The sequence below is a fragment of the Rosa rugosa genome, chromosome 2, assembly GCF_958449725.1.
Source record: "Rosa rugosa chromosome 2, drRosRugo1.1, whole genome shotgun sequence".
NCBI lineage: Eukaryota > Viridiplantae > Streptophyta > Magnoliopsida > Rosales > Rosaceae > Rosa > Rosa rugosa.
In genome coordinates, this window is record NC_084821.1 from 6,314,883 (window position 1) to 6,330,527 (window position 15,645).

The 15,645-nt window shown below is 38.2% G+C and overlaps 1 long non-coding RNA gene across 1 annotated transcript; it reads right to left on the bottom strand.

Annotated features, from left to right (window-relative positions):
- Nucleotides 1-12,760: 12,760 nt before the first annotated feature.
- Nucleotides 12,761-15,349, bottom strand: LOC133727957 (uncharacterized). The gene is made up of 5 exons (XR_009855470.1): nt 14,913-15,349; nt 14,459-14,787; nt 14,214-14,317; nt 13,209-13,320; nt 12,761-13,050 (listed from the first exon to the last, which is right to left on the bottom strand). It is a non-coding gene; the product is annotated as an uncharacterized LOC133727957 (long non-coding RNA).
- Between the last annotated feature and the right edge of the window lie 296 nt (nt 15,350-15,645).

The window sequence follows — 15,645 nt, forward strand, 5'->3', positions numbered from 1 at the left end:
TGGCTGTGAGTTTCTTCAAATTGAACAACTCTGTACCTACCACTTGATTTATCCAACTTAATGATATCCAAGCAGATTATAGCAAAGAGAATCTAAGCAGAGAAGCCGAGTCCCTACATTTTTACATAACTTGAACAATTTATTAAGAAAACATTGACCGAATTGATAAAATAACCAAATTATTCATTTAAACCAATAGAAAGCTGCCACATGCCCCCCCCCCCCCCCCTCCTTCTTCTAGCAGCCCATTTTCTCCACATTTGAGTTTGCTACTGGGACCACAAATTCTGGACTAGGCCAGCCAAAGGGCTAAACATAGCCCTCTCACCAGCCCGATGACATTTTCATGGCCCTTTGGCCCTTTTAAAACTTGCTATTGGAGATGAAATAAGGGTTAAATTATAGCCTTTGGCCCTCTAGACCTCCTTATTGGAGGTGGCCTAAGAGGAAATTTGCAACTCAAAAATGAGTCACTCCTAGTCATGGTAATTTTAGAGCAATGGTATACCATTAGAACAAAGCAGTCAACTAATTTCTTGTTTATTGATAATGGTATGACACTAATTGCTTATTTATTGATAATGGTATACCATTAGTACAAAGCAACCAACTAATTGCTTGTTTATGTATAACTCTATCGAAATTTGGTGCCGAGCAAGTAATTAATTTTGATCCAGATGATCGATCCATGAAATTAATAGGGTACAGTACAGTAATATGCAGTCAGAGTTTGTATCGATCTCAACATGGATACGAATAAGTGTTTCTGAAATTCACAAGTATCTTCTTATTTCATAGGTACAATAATGTTTTCTATTTTACATGACATGCAGGTTACAGAAATTATATTAATCTGTACCAAGAGCAAGGACACGATGTCGTTTCAGGTTGGAAGGGGAACGAGGTTTGGTGTTCCAGACTAGCAGCATCTTCAGAGAAATTTTTCGTAGATGATAAAGTAATCTGAGATTCACATCCAAAACCAATTGGCAATGGATGGAGTGGCCCAAATCCTTATAAACTTATAGGAAATGTCCCATTTTTCTCATGTGGGATGTATATATTCTCAACACGCCCCCGCACGTGTGACGAATTTTCAAGCCATACACGTGGACAACTTTGGGTGACGTAGAGCCCGTGTGGCCATGAGGCATGCACACGTGGTTAACCCGCTCTGATACCATAATAAAGTAATTTGAGATTCACATCCAAAATTAATTAGCAATTGATGGAGTGACCCAAACCCTTATAAACTCATAGGCAAGGTAACCCTTATAAACCCAATGCAATGACCCGCAAGCTGGACTATCTTTCTTGGTTATCATCAATGGCAGATCCTAAATCAAAGAGTATTGATTTACTAATTGTTATCTGTTTCTTATATCTTCTTTCAATCCAATATATTTTGTAAATCAAACAATTAGTTCTTACCTCAGATAGACTATAGTCCTTGTATAAATCTAGGCTTTGTACTGTAAAGCAATCATCTGATCAAAACAGAAAATTCCAATCTCTTCCTCTGTTCTTTATGGTATCAAGAGCCTAATTTTTTTTTCCTCTCACTCCCACGTCCCATGGCCTCCTCATCCTCCACCCCTGAAAATACTCTTTCTATTACCAACTTCCTCACAATCAAACTTGACCGAACCAACTATCCCCTATGGCTTGCTCAGATCACTCCTATTCTGAAAAGTTGAAAACTTTGGGGTTTTGTTGACTGTACCAATCCATGCCCCCCTTGCTTCCTGCAAGACAAAGAAGGTAAACTCACTGATCAAGTCAATCAAAATTTCGAGCCTTGGCTTCTACAAGATCAGATGGTCCTAAGTTGGATCAATGGTTCCCTCACCCCCAAAGTCTTCTCTACTGTAGCCTGCTCCACCTCTTCTCAAGCTATGTGGACTGCATTAGTAACCCTATTTGCTTCTCAATCCCAGCATCGTGTTCTTCAACTCCGCGCCGATCTTCTTCACATCACTAGAGGTACTATGTCTATTTCCGATTACTTGGACAAACTCAATTCCATTGCAGACAACTTGGCCCTTACTAGTTCTCCTGTTCCTGATGCAGATCTTGTCAACATTATCATGTCCAATGTTGGCCCCCTATATGAAACAACAATCAACTCCGCTCAAGCCCGTGATTCTCCTATCACTTATGAAGCCCTTGAAGCTCTTCTGTTTAGTGCGGAACGCCGCATCTCTGAATATGCTCTTCCTGCTGCTGACGAAGGTATCCATGCACTTCATGCCTCTCAATCTCGTGGACAAGGTCAGAACTCATTCATCTCTGGCTGTGGGGGGTCCAACCGTGGAGGATCGTATTCTCATGGAATCACAAGTTTCGGTTCTGCTCATTCCAGAGGGCGTGGTATGTTGTCTCATTCTCGTGGCTCCTTTGGGTCTCGTAGATCTTCCATCTTGGGTCTAGCCCCAGTTACCACTACAAGCAATGGTAACTCATTTTTCAATACTGGTCGTATTCAATGCCAAATATGCTCTCGTCTTGGCCACTCCGCTATTGACTGTTTCAACCATCTCAATTTATCTTATGAGGGTCGTGTCCCATCTTCTCGGCTCACTGCCATGACTGCTCATCACTCTCCTTCTGAAGAAACATGGTTGACAGACACCGGGTCCAATTCTAACCTAGGTAATATTGATTCTCCTAAAACTTATAAAGGTCCTGATAATCTTGGTGGAATTAATTATGATTCTGGATTGTCTATTAAACACATTGGCTCTTCTAAGCTTCATTCTTCCTCTTCCTCCTTTCATCTCAATGATATTCTTCATTGTCCCTCTGCATCTACTAATCTTCTCTCTGTCTACAAATTCACTATTGATAATCATTGTAATTTTATCTTCTATCCTAATTAATTATGTGTTAAGGATCTGAAGACGGGGAATATGCTCTACCACGGGAAGAGTGAAAATGGCCTTTATCCATTACGGTTTTCTTCAAAAACATCCAAAGTCTCTAGTTTATTGGCTTATGTTGGCACTCGTGTCTCAACTGAAACTTGGCATTTTCGCCTTGGTCATGCATCTTCTGCTATAGTATCTAAAGTATTATCTAATAAAGCTGTTCCAGTAGTGGGATCAAGCACCTTCTCTTTTTGTCAATCATGTCCATTAGGGAAAAGTACAAAACTTCCCTATCAATTATCATATTATGTTTCAAATTTTGATTCCCATTAGAATTAATACATTCAGATGTTTGGTGCTCCTCTCTTTTATCTCATCAAGGTTTTAAATATTATTTACTATTTGTCGATGACTATTCCCGATACACTTGGATATATCCCATGAAACAAAAGAGTGAAGTCTTTTAATTATTTATCAATTTTCGTACTCACGTGGAAAAATTATTTAATCGTCCTATAAAAGTGCTTCAGTGTGATAAAGGCGGTGAGTACAAGAGTCATGTTTTTCAATCCTATTTATCCACTCATGGAATCTTCCAAAGATTTTCTTGTCCAAAACACCCTGAACAAAACGGTTTGGCCGAATGAAAGCATCGCCATATTGTTGATACTGGACTCACTCTTTTAGCCCATGCACATATGCCATCCACATATTGGGTTGACTCGTTCAATACGGCAGTGTATATCATTAATCGTCTTCCATCCCGAGTTCTTAACTATGCCTCTCCCTATGAAAAACTTTTTCATCGTGTGCCTCAATATCACTCTTTAAAGGTCTTTGGCTATGCTTGTTTTCCTTATTTTCGTCCCTATAACTCTTCTAATTACAATTGCGGTCCAAACGTTGTGTGTTCTTGGGTTATTCACTCAATCATCAAGGATATCGTTGTTTTTATCCATCTTCAGGTCGTGTTTATTTGTCTCGTCATGTGTTATTTGATGAGTCCAGTTTTCCATTTACCGAACTTGCTCTCACTTCAGTCTCCTCCATTGCTCCCTTAACAGATCAGTCCATAATAATTTTTGGCCTAGTCTCAGGCCCAAGTCCATCTCTTTTTCTAAGTGCTTCTCCTTCTCCACGTATCTCTGCTCCTCCAAGTCAATCTCACTCTCCTTCTCCTTCTGCCCCAAATGTTCCTCCTCCTCCAGACCATGAACGTCAACCACCCACACTGTCTCTACAAGTTTATACTCGCAACCCGGAACGCCAAGTTCTCACTTTTGGTGATTCCTCACACTCCCAATCTCCAACTTCCCCTTCTCTCCCAAATTAGAGTACTTCTACTCATAATTCGCCCTCCTCTGCACAGACAGATGCATCACCACTTACTTCACCCTTGTCCCACATCGATCCCATTTCGTCCACCTTTCTCACCACTAACAATCTGATTCCACCATTGTTATCCTCTCCTTTGGTGTCACAGGTGAATAATCATGGAGGCATAGTGACTCGTAGCAAACATGGAATTAGCAAGCCCAATCTCATATATGCTATGCACTCTACTCTCCTAGCTCTTCCTCTTGAGCCTACTTGTTATACACAAGCTGCAAAGTATCAAGAATGGAGTGAATCAATTAATGGGTCACTAGTTCAACGCATTGCAATAGGCAGGTACTAGGTCCTTAGTTCCACCGTCCTCCTCAAGGAATATTCTTCCTAATAAATGGGTATTCCGAATCAAGAAACGCTCAGATGGGAGTATTGAGCGATATAAGGCAAAGCTAGTCACCAATGGCTTTCATCAACAAGAGGGCCTTGATTATACTGAAACATTCAGTCCAGTTGTTAAGCACTCCACAATTTGCCTCGTTCTTTCTCTTGCAGTCAGTCATCGATGGTCAATTAGACAGTTAGATGTCCAAAATTCGTTTCTCCATGGCTATCTCAATGAGTATGTCTATATGAAGCAACCTATTGGCTTTTTCGATCCCAAATTCCCACAACATGTCTGCAAGCTCCGCCATTCTTTATATGGTTTAAAACAGGCCCCTCGGGCTTGGTTTCGGTGCTTTTCGGATTACTTAGAAGAACTTGGCTTCCTGGAATCACAGGCTGACTACTCTATGTTCACGTTCAATAATAGAGGCATCTGTATCATTCTTCTCATTTATGTGGATGACATATGGATCACGGGTAACAACTCTTCTCACATATCACAACTCATTCATAATCTTAACTCCTTATTTTCTATGAAAGATTTGGGCTCTGTTCATTACTTTCTTGGTATTGAGGCTGTTTATAATGGTGATCATTTGCATCTGACACCACACAAATATATTGTGGATTTGTTGAAAAAGACCAAGCTCCATGATTCTAGACCTTATCCTACGACTGTTTTATCTGGCAAAAAGCTTAGTGTCTATGATGGTGTCAAGTTAGAGGATCCTTCTGAATATCGAAGTATTGTTGGGGCTTTATAGTACCTCACTCTCACTCGTCCTGATATTTGCTATGCTGTCAATCAAGTGTGTCAATTCATGCACTCACCGACTAATGTTCATTGGGTGGCAGTCAAGAGAATCCTACGATATTTGAAGTGTACCATTAATCATGGGTTAGTTATCAGCCAGGTTCTCACAAGTTAGTTGCCTATTCAGATGCCGGTGATCCGGATGATCGTCATTCCACTGGTGGTTTCTGTGTTTATCTTGGTCCCAACTTGGTTTCTTGGAGCTCAAAGAAACATAAAACAGTCTCCAGGTCCAGTGCTAAAGCTGAGTACTGGTAGCTTGCCTACACAGCTGCTGAGTTGTCTTGGCTTCGATCTCTATTTTGTGATCTTAATGTATTTCTCTCATGTCCCCAGATCTGGTGTGATAATGTCAGCTCTATATCTTTGGCCTCCAATCCCGTTTTCCATTCCATAACCAAGAATATTGAAGTTGATTACCATTATGTGAAGGATAAGGTTGTTCGACAAGAGTTGGCAGTTTCCTATGTTTCTACTGATGACCAAACAACTGAAATTTTTACCAAGGGTTTTTTTTTTATTTTTTTTTTTTTGAATAATTCACCAAGGGTTTATCTACTCAGCGTTTCCAATTTCTTGCATCCATGCTTCCGGTTCGTGCTCGTCCTCTCAGCTTGCGGGGGAATGATAATCAAGAAAGATAGTCCAGCTTGCGGGCCATTACATTGATCAGTGCTTCAATATCAATTACTCTGTGAATCAATGGCAGATCCTAAATCAAAGAGTATTGATTTACTGATTGTTATCCGTTTCTTGTATCTGTTTTCAATCCAATATATTCTTAAATCAAACAATTACTTCTTACCTTAGATAGACTATAGTCCTTGTATAAATCTAGGCTTTGTACTGTAAAGCAATCATCTAATCAAAACAGAAAATTCCAATCTCTTCCTCTGTTCTTTAAATCCGACTGGAAAAAGAGATGCACATGCAAAAAAGCTTGGATATTATTGCCATATATCCCCACAAATTATTGGGGTCCATTAAATCAACCAACCCAATAATCTGCGAAACAAAACAACACAAGTTTGAGAAGTTTCAATGGAAAGTGCAAAAAGAATGCAAAAATCTTGTACACAAGCAGCTAATTAACTTTGAATGATGATCATCATTAAGCCAATTTTAAGCAGGACTTTATGCTGTACACAATTCCTCAGTTCCCATATGCAAAAACAAAGCTTGCAATTTACATAAAATTGAAAAAAAAAAAAAAATTTGACTACCATCGGAGGAAGAAAGGATGAAAACTTGGAAAACAAAAGGTACCAAAATCTTAAATCTGAAGTTGCAGAATCCAACAGATCAAAATTGATGAGCAAGGTAGAATAAATAAGAAAACATTACCTGTTCTTTGAGGGGACTTGAAGATGGAAAATGGCAGGCAAAAGCATAGGATGCAGAGCAATCAAGGTCTTTAGTATATAGTTGATAGCCACTCTCTATTGGAAACTGCGTAAATTAAATATGTACCAGGAGGATGAGCTGGCACAGTTCTTCTTAATCCGGCCTTTAATCCGTAATGTTAATCCATAAATAATTCCAGGACAATGCATCATTACTTACAGTCAATTCAGATGATTCTTAGCTTTTTGTGACACAATATGAACAGTAAGAGTTTAAGCAGGAAAAAAAGCTTGCCATGCATGCATGTGTTAGTCAATCTCAATTCCCATATGCAAAATACAAAGCTTGCGGTTCACATACAATCCAAAACCCATAAAAAAGCCAACTACAAATCTGAGGGAGAAGATTTACAATGATAAACTGGATTGAAAGTTTCTAAAACCTAATAATTTAAAAGCCACAACCCAACATATATATCTCAATGATGTACCTGGCTTGAGGCAACAGCCCTCAAGCGTTGCAGCGATTCTCTCGAGTTCTGGTAATCTCACATAAATTTTACGTGTAAAGAAATCCAAGAATTATCTCGACCCATTCGTTGCGAAGATTAAGGTGCCACGTCGGCTAGAGACTAAATTTTACGTGTAAATTTTACTGTTTAGTTAGCAGAAGTAGGGCAACAACATCTGAGAAGTAGAGTCAAAACCAGTGCCAGCCTTTTGTACCAAAAACAAAGCTGAGAGCGACCTTTCTAGCTCTAGCAAAGATCAATTCTTGAATGTGAAGATAATGCGCAAAAGAGGTATGCTTTCTTGTCTTCCCTCTACTCATCTTGTTGCTATTCCCCTCATCAACATTTTCTTGGCTTTCTTTCATTCGAGACAAACCCAGATAGGATATCGACCCAATATTATTGTGAGTAATGTTGAGGATGCCTCCATGTTGTTCCATGAAATGCTTCACTCCCGTCCTCTGCCTTCTGCTATCCCTTTCAATCAGATATTGGGTCAGCTTGTCAAATTGAAACATTATTCTGCACCCATGCATCCCTCTCTTTAAACAAATGCTTCTCTGTGGAATTGTTCCTAATGACTATACTCTGTCTATTATCATCGATTGCTACTGCCGTTTGAATCAGATGGGGTTAGCTTATCTGTCCTGGATAAATTATTCAAATGGGGCCTTCAACCAAATGTCATTACCTTCAACACTCTGATCAACGGCTTTGTTCTCCAAAATAGAGTGGATGAGGCTGCTCTACTGTTCCGGAAATTAATGGTGGAGGCAGGTCATTGTAAGCCGGATGTGTTTACTGTCACCGCAATAATAAAAGGCTTTCGCATGATAGGAAACAACACTGCAGCTATTCAGTTACTTGGGAAGATGGAAGAAAGAGGATGCGAGCCTGACATATTTACCTATAGCACCATCATTCACAGTCTTTGCAAGGATACACTAATTGATGAAGCGTTGAACCTCTTCGCAGAAATGATTAGTCGAGGTATTGCTCCGAACGTTGTTACTTACACCTCTTTGATTCAAGGAGTTTGCAATATAGGCCAGTGGAAACGAGCTACGGGGTTGTTGAATGAAATGGCGAGTAAAGGTATCTTTCCAAATTAAATGTCGTTACCTTCAACGTCTTGGTTGATACATTCTGTAAGGAAGGGATGGTTGTGGAAGCCAAAGGTGTGGTTGACATGATGATTCAAAGAGGAATTCAGCCTGATACGGTTACATAAAACTCACTTATGGACGGTTACTGTTTGCGAGGAGAAATGGACGAAGCGAACAAAGTCTTTGATCTGATGATTAGCAAGGGCTCCATGGTTGATGTTCAGAGTTATAGCATATTGATAAATGGATATTGCAAGGCTAGAAATATCAATAAGGCTTACAAGATTTTCAAGGAAATGCATTGTATGGAACTAGTTCCAGATACAATGACTTTAGCACTCTTATTGATGGTTTTTGCAAAGCGGGGAGACTACAAGAAGCAGAAAAGTTGTTCTCTGAGATGCTAGGTTGTGGCCAGCTTCCGGATGTTGAAACTTATGCTGTGATACTTGATGGCCTGTGTAACAACCAGCAACTTTCTACAGCAGTAGAATTGCTTAGAGAGATGGAAGCCAACAAAATAGAACTTGATATTGTAGTTTACACTCTTGTTATTGAAGGTTTGTGCAAGATGTGAGAGCATACACTATATTCATGGACTTTGTCATCATGGCTTAGTAATTGAAGCAGAAAAGTTGCTGAGAGAAATGGGAGGGAAAGGCTGTTCTCCAGATGGTTGCACCTATAACACCATTATTCGAGGGTTGTTAAATAACAGTAAAACATCATGGGCCATGAAATTTATTCAAGAAATGGTGGAGTTGGGTTTCTCTGCAGATGCTTCAACTATGGAATTGATAGTTGGTTTATTGTCAAAGGATATTGTAGATCCAGCTTTGCTGCCGCTGTTTAAAGGTTCATGATATAGTTGATTTGTACTCTATTAAGCTCAGGTATGTCAATTTCTTCACTGCTCCCATTTCAATTGCTGTTTTTATTTCAGTTGATTAGATTTAGAATTATAGATTGGAAATTAGACTCTGTGCTGCCAGATTAGGATTTGCTCCTGCCAGTTTCGTAGTTTGTTATTGGTCTTGGCCTTAGTATATGCAACTACAGTTACGAGTTATGACCTTAGATTTCTTTGAATGTTCTTAAATCTAGGCAGCCACTGTGCAGTTAAGTATATGCTTCTCAGAAGAGAAAGCCTATACCTTGCAGTTATTTGGGCTTTAAATCATGATTTCCATTTGATTCTTTTGGTGTGCCATGGTAGCTAGCCACCTTTTTTTCTTGCTTGTTACTGTTTTAAGAAGGCTTTATAGCAGCTTCTCAGTTTTCTGCAGTGCTAGTTTCTTTTCCGTATATGATGCAGTTTTCTGTTGATAAATGCTTACAAATTTCAGGGTATTGATGGTATGTATTTGTGTAGATTCAGAAGTTTGAACAAGTTGGCTTAAGTTAACTCTTAGAACTCAACCTGCAAGCTTGCTTGATTGGTAAACTTGAACCTGACAGGGATGGGAGGGTTTTTTGGGAGTTGTATGGAGACCTTTTAGAGGCATATTCAAATATCAATTTTGGGTCTTGTCTGAATCCGGGTATGTAACAAAACTTCCCTCTTTAATCGTATATATGTACTCCCACTTACCTAACAGCAGGAGGTTCAATCCTAGTCTACATAGTTGACAGCGAGGCATTCAGTAAATTCTTAACCTGTTACTAGTCTACATATGTTATTCTTCTTGTATTCATCAAGTTCCCATTGAAATAGGATCCACAGAAGGAAAATGAGGTATTAGACCTTGCTGTTCCCTGAATCAAAGGAAGCAATCAATAAAAGAATAACAAATTTCAGTTCAATGTCCCTCCATGCTGTGTTGAATGCTTTTATGACATTTTGCTTCATTTGTCATGTTCACAGAATTATAAACGTCACTAAATTTAGCAATTACTTTCAGCCAACATTTTTGATCTCCTTTGTCTATGCCTTTAGGAAAATGTAATAATTCCCTGTGCAGTTTTTTGCTGGAACAATCCCTTTGTTAGTGGTAGTTGTATTATGTATCATATATGCCTTCATGTCCCCACTGTTGTTTCTAAAGCTCCTTTTCTGATGTTCAAGAATTATTTTTGCCGCTTTTTAATAGTTCTTGAGCAATCCGTGGCAGTTTTTATAACTCAAGCAATTCAAAAGATGAGGGATGCAGTTCATGACTAGTGTATACTATACCCAGCTGTTGCAAGGTCACAATTTGTTTTCCTTTTTTCAAAGACAGGCTTTGAACAGTGATTCAATAAATCTTGCTGATGTTTTCAAGTAATTTGAACAATCATGGCTACTAGTTGGCAGTATATGTTTTAGTATACATTGTGCTTTTAATCAATTTTCTCTTAATCCAAAATTTATACAGGAACTGGCTGTTCATTTTCATTCTGGCATCCAGTATCCTTTATTGTCTTTGTTTTTACTGGCAAGGTTTTGCACTGTTTTGGTGAACTATTCATAAATCTCAATCTATGTCATTTATTGAGTTCAGAAAGTGGGTTGAATCGTGGGGTAATAAGCATGTCCTTTTGGATCAGAATAGATTGGTCAAAAATAATATTGATCTGTCACTTATGACTCACAACTGCAAAAAATGATTGGTGATCGATTGCATCACAATCAGTTTTGCCTTATTATACTACCCTAACATCTCCAATATGCTCACCATTTGCATTTAATCAACTTTAGGCAAAGTTCATGTCATCTATTTGCTACTATTCTAATGGATGCCCGGAAGATTTAGGACACTCGAGCCTCAAAGAAGAGGAAATATGAGCTTGTGATGGTAATCTGCCGATTGTACTTACCATTAGGACTTACCACTCAGTTTTGTCAACCCAAGTTTTTGCAGACTAGAGGGTGAGCAGGGATAGATGTGGTTGAAATATAGAACTTGGGTAAAGTACAAAGAAGCTTTAGTGAAGTACTATTACTGGAAAGTTACTCCCATGAACTTTTAGATGAAATTGTCCAAAATAATGGAAGAAATGCATTCTGCTTTACTCTATTTTATATGTAATAGCATCATAATGGTTGGTTTGTTACAACTTTCCTTCTCCTGATTAGAGCTGTAGTAATGTCAACATCGCTTGCAGTTCAGTTGAAATACTTGGTTCCTTGTTATGATCTTTTCCTTGGACTTGAAATTGATATAATTGATCCATTATGGACATCACTTGCAGATTGCTCCAAGATACCAAAAGCAAGGACACAAATCACACAATGCCGTTTCAGGTTAGAGGGAGAATGAGGTTTGGTGTTCCAGTTGAGCATCTTCAGAGAAATTTTTCGTAGATAATCCGACTGGAAAAAGAGATGCAAATGCAAAAAAGCTTAGATGTAATAGCCAAATATCCCCATAATACAAAGAGAGTTGATGAAAAGTGAGCAATCTCTATGTAAGGCAGTTGCATTTGTAATGTATCTTTTCCTCAGAAGAAATATTAGAACTTGTAGCAGAGCTTTTGATGTTCCTGGCTTGAGGCAACAGCATATATTTTTTCCTCAAACGTTGCAGCGATTCTCTGGAGTTCTGGTAATCCCATATGACTGGGAGGGGATCCTCTTTGACACATCAATTCTTTATATGCAACAGACGTAGTAATTGTGTTACATATTAACCATGAAGGTGAATTCAAAGTGAAATAAACTGTCTTATAATAATGTTAAAGTTCCCACCTAATGTAACCAGACATCAGCAGTCACTAGGTACATATCAGACCAGAAGGCATAATTTAACTACAATATTTCCATTTAGACATGCGCTGATAATATATCCACCATATCTTTCAAACAGTATTCTTCTGAATTCCAATTGGCGCCTTCATATTCAAACTCATTGCTAACTAGTGCCTTCTACATCTCGGCGTTCAGGTTATCACAAACTACGGCAGAGCCAAATGCAAAGTTGTGACAAAACCATCTCTGCTATAAGTAGCTACTAGAAGGGTAACAAGTAACTTTCTTCCAGGTCACAAAGTTAAAGAAATGAAGAAAGAGTCTAAGTTTCCAGTAAAACACATGGTAAAACCAATTTTCTCTACTGCAAAGACAACCACTGAAGTCTCATGTTACAAGGTCCCAGAGCTGCACAAGAGCAACTAAAGAACAGAGAGTGTAATTTAAGTCTGGCAAAAATTATAGTCAGAATACAAATAATTTCAGTGTTAAGATTTCTATTATGTTTCGATAGAAACTGAGGCCTGAGAGGAATGTCACAATTGAGTCATTCCCTAGTGCAAAGCATGATCACTTTTACTGCAATCTATCTGTACAGTCCTACATTTGTACTGTTAATGCATACATAATTCCAGTACAATGCATCAATACTCACAGTTAATTCTGATGATTCTCAGCTTTTGGTGGCATAATATGAACAATCGGAGTTTATATCTATAAGGATACAAGTACGTGTTTGCATGTAGCTCTAAAGTACTTCAATATTCAGAGATATTACAAACCGCTAAGGAATTGTTTCGTGCTATTATACAATAATCACTCCAGTTTCAGAAGCTCCGAGTTTTCTTCTTATTTCACAAGAACAGTAATATTATCAACTTCAAATAGGACAAGTTACAGAACTTGCATTAGTCTCTTTCAAAAGCAAGGGCACGATGCCATTTCAGGTTGGAGGGGGGACTTGTTGCAACTCCCGAGGTCTCAATGGCAAGCAACTTCAGAGAAATTTTTCGTAGATAATCTGACTGGAAAAAGAGATCCGCACAAAAGTAAGATTATATATGAAGCTATAATACATCTTCAATACAAGGAGAGTTGAAAAACAAACAGTAGCACACTATGCAAGTGAAATACATATATAAGTAGCATACAATTATTAGGATCCCAAGAGTTATGGAAGCACCTGGCTTGATGCAGTAGCATACAACTTATCCTCGAACCTTGCAGCAATTCTCTGCCGTTCAAGTAACCCCTCTTGGCCAGAGAAGGGAAGATGCCTCTTCAACACATCAGTTCTTTACATGCAATATCCCATAAAAATCAATGACCATAAAAATCAACGGAGATGGAGTTCTTAACAAAAAATTTAGACTGAAGAATATAGACATCAATGGCCCAAATTGTCTAAAAAGAAAAGTACGGAAACCAGAATGGAGAAGATAATAACCATGACCTCTTTTAGCTTTAATTTCCATAGCAGAACAGAAGGAATAAGCAGTTGATAACAATTTGTAGACTCAGAAAAAGGGCAATGACTGATATATAATTCATCATATCCCTCAAGCTGCACTCTTTCAGTTGGTATTTTCAATACATCCACTTGAATATGAATCATTTGAGTTTGTTCAACAACCACTCATTTTCTGCTATATATCCATCATATCCCTCAAGCTGCACTCTTTCAGTTAGTGCCTCTTTAATTGAAATCAATTGAGATTTCCCTGTAACTGTCTCTGATATAAAAAGCTACTGAAAGGGAACCATCGATCTTCTACTATTACTGGTTACTTCCCACATAAACACTTACGGCATGAACAAAGTAACATGCTTTTAGAATAACAGATCCATTGAAAACCTAGTTTGCCATTATCCTTGACATAGAGAGATGAAAAGTAAAAAAGAAACAATATACAAGTGTAATGTATATGTGCACATTAGAGTACTCTTATGTTTAACATGGAAAATTTAGGAAGCAGCAGTATGAATCTTTTTCTCAAACCTCACAACTATTTCCTCTAGTTTCATCTAATTCCTCTTAGTATCATAGAAACTGAGATGCCTAATCAGTACATCCAATCATCACATGTAATAAGTTAATGACACAAAGGGCATAGAGATTCTTAACAGCAACATTGAATTCTTAACGAACAATGTATTTCTTACGTTCTTACTTTCCAAACATACTTACATCTTCTGACAATTCTTTGCCTTGAATCTGGCATCAAGTAGATTCTCCAATTGCCGGAGCCATTCAAGGCTTCTCCACCCTGTGGAGGCCACTGATCACTGAATCTAACAAACAAAACAACAAAGATGAATTGCAAAACCAGATAAAAACTGCAACAATAGTCAGAACCAAGATTACATCAAATCATCCCAATACTTGGATCATCAAGACTGAAAGAAACTTTGGGTTGTTGAAATGATTATTACCTTCAGAGAGGTGGAGGAAGACACAGGTTAACTGAATCAAATGAAGAAGTAGAACTCTGCTGTGCACTTTACTAACTTCTTGGTCACCTTTACTTCATTTCTATAATTGCAGACGAATCCTGCATTTGTATAAAGAACTGGACCAGGGACTTTTCTTGTGGATTTAGCACTAATTAAAGGTTGTATTTTGTTTTCTGTTGTACCCCTAGTGGGCTTCTGCATAGGCTGGGCTTTTATTTCCATTGTTTAATCAAATGTTTCCTTTTTTCCTTTTGACACCACCTGAACAGTTCTTCCATGACTTCTAGATATTTTTCGTAATAATCCTACTGAAAAAGAGATACAGAGGAAACTAGAATCTATATAAAGGATGTTGGAAAATAAAGAATACCACACTGTGCAAGTAAGATATAACTATCATGGACAATTAGGGCACCAAGAGTTACGGAAGTACCTGGCTTGATGCAGCAGCATACACCTTTTCCTCAAATCTTACAGCCACACTCCTAATTTCAAGTAAACCCTCTAGATTCGAGAAGGGAAGATATATGCCTCTTAAACGTCTCAGTTCTTTACATGCAGTACGTTTTAGTTGCTAGTTAGTTATAGTCTAATAGACCATGAAAGCATGGAGATGGATTTCCTTAACTAAGAAAGTAGAAACGCAGTGAAGAAAACAGATTTCAATGAACTAAATTGTCCTGAAAGAAAAATATGAAACCAGCAGATAGAATAGCTTTAGTGTCCGTATTAGGCCAGAAGGCAACTTCTATTCACAGAAATTATAAATCATCAAGGTTGGCAACTTCAGTACATCCGCATGACCCTGCATATGTGTAATATATTATGCATGTCTTATCGAGCGTTAAAACTTGGTTATATAGTATTCAAGCTTGTTAGCTTCAGTAGATTCCCAGGCATTTCTATATGCATTCACATAGATGAACATGCAAGAGCTACATTTATGTAAACTAATATGCACGTATACCTGTGAGACATCAATTATCAACCTTCATGTTAAAAACCAGCCTCTTATATCCATTAGACTATATTGTTTCATTTAGCATACTTAAGGCTGAGATTGCCCTTTTTCGACCATAACAAAAGTCCATGGAACGGCAAGGCCACTTACTATCATTACTGGGCACCTCCATAGAAACCCATATAAGGCATGAAACAAGTAACAT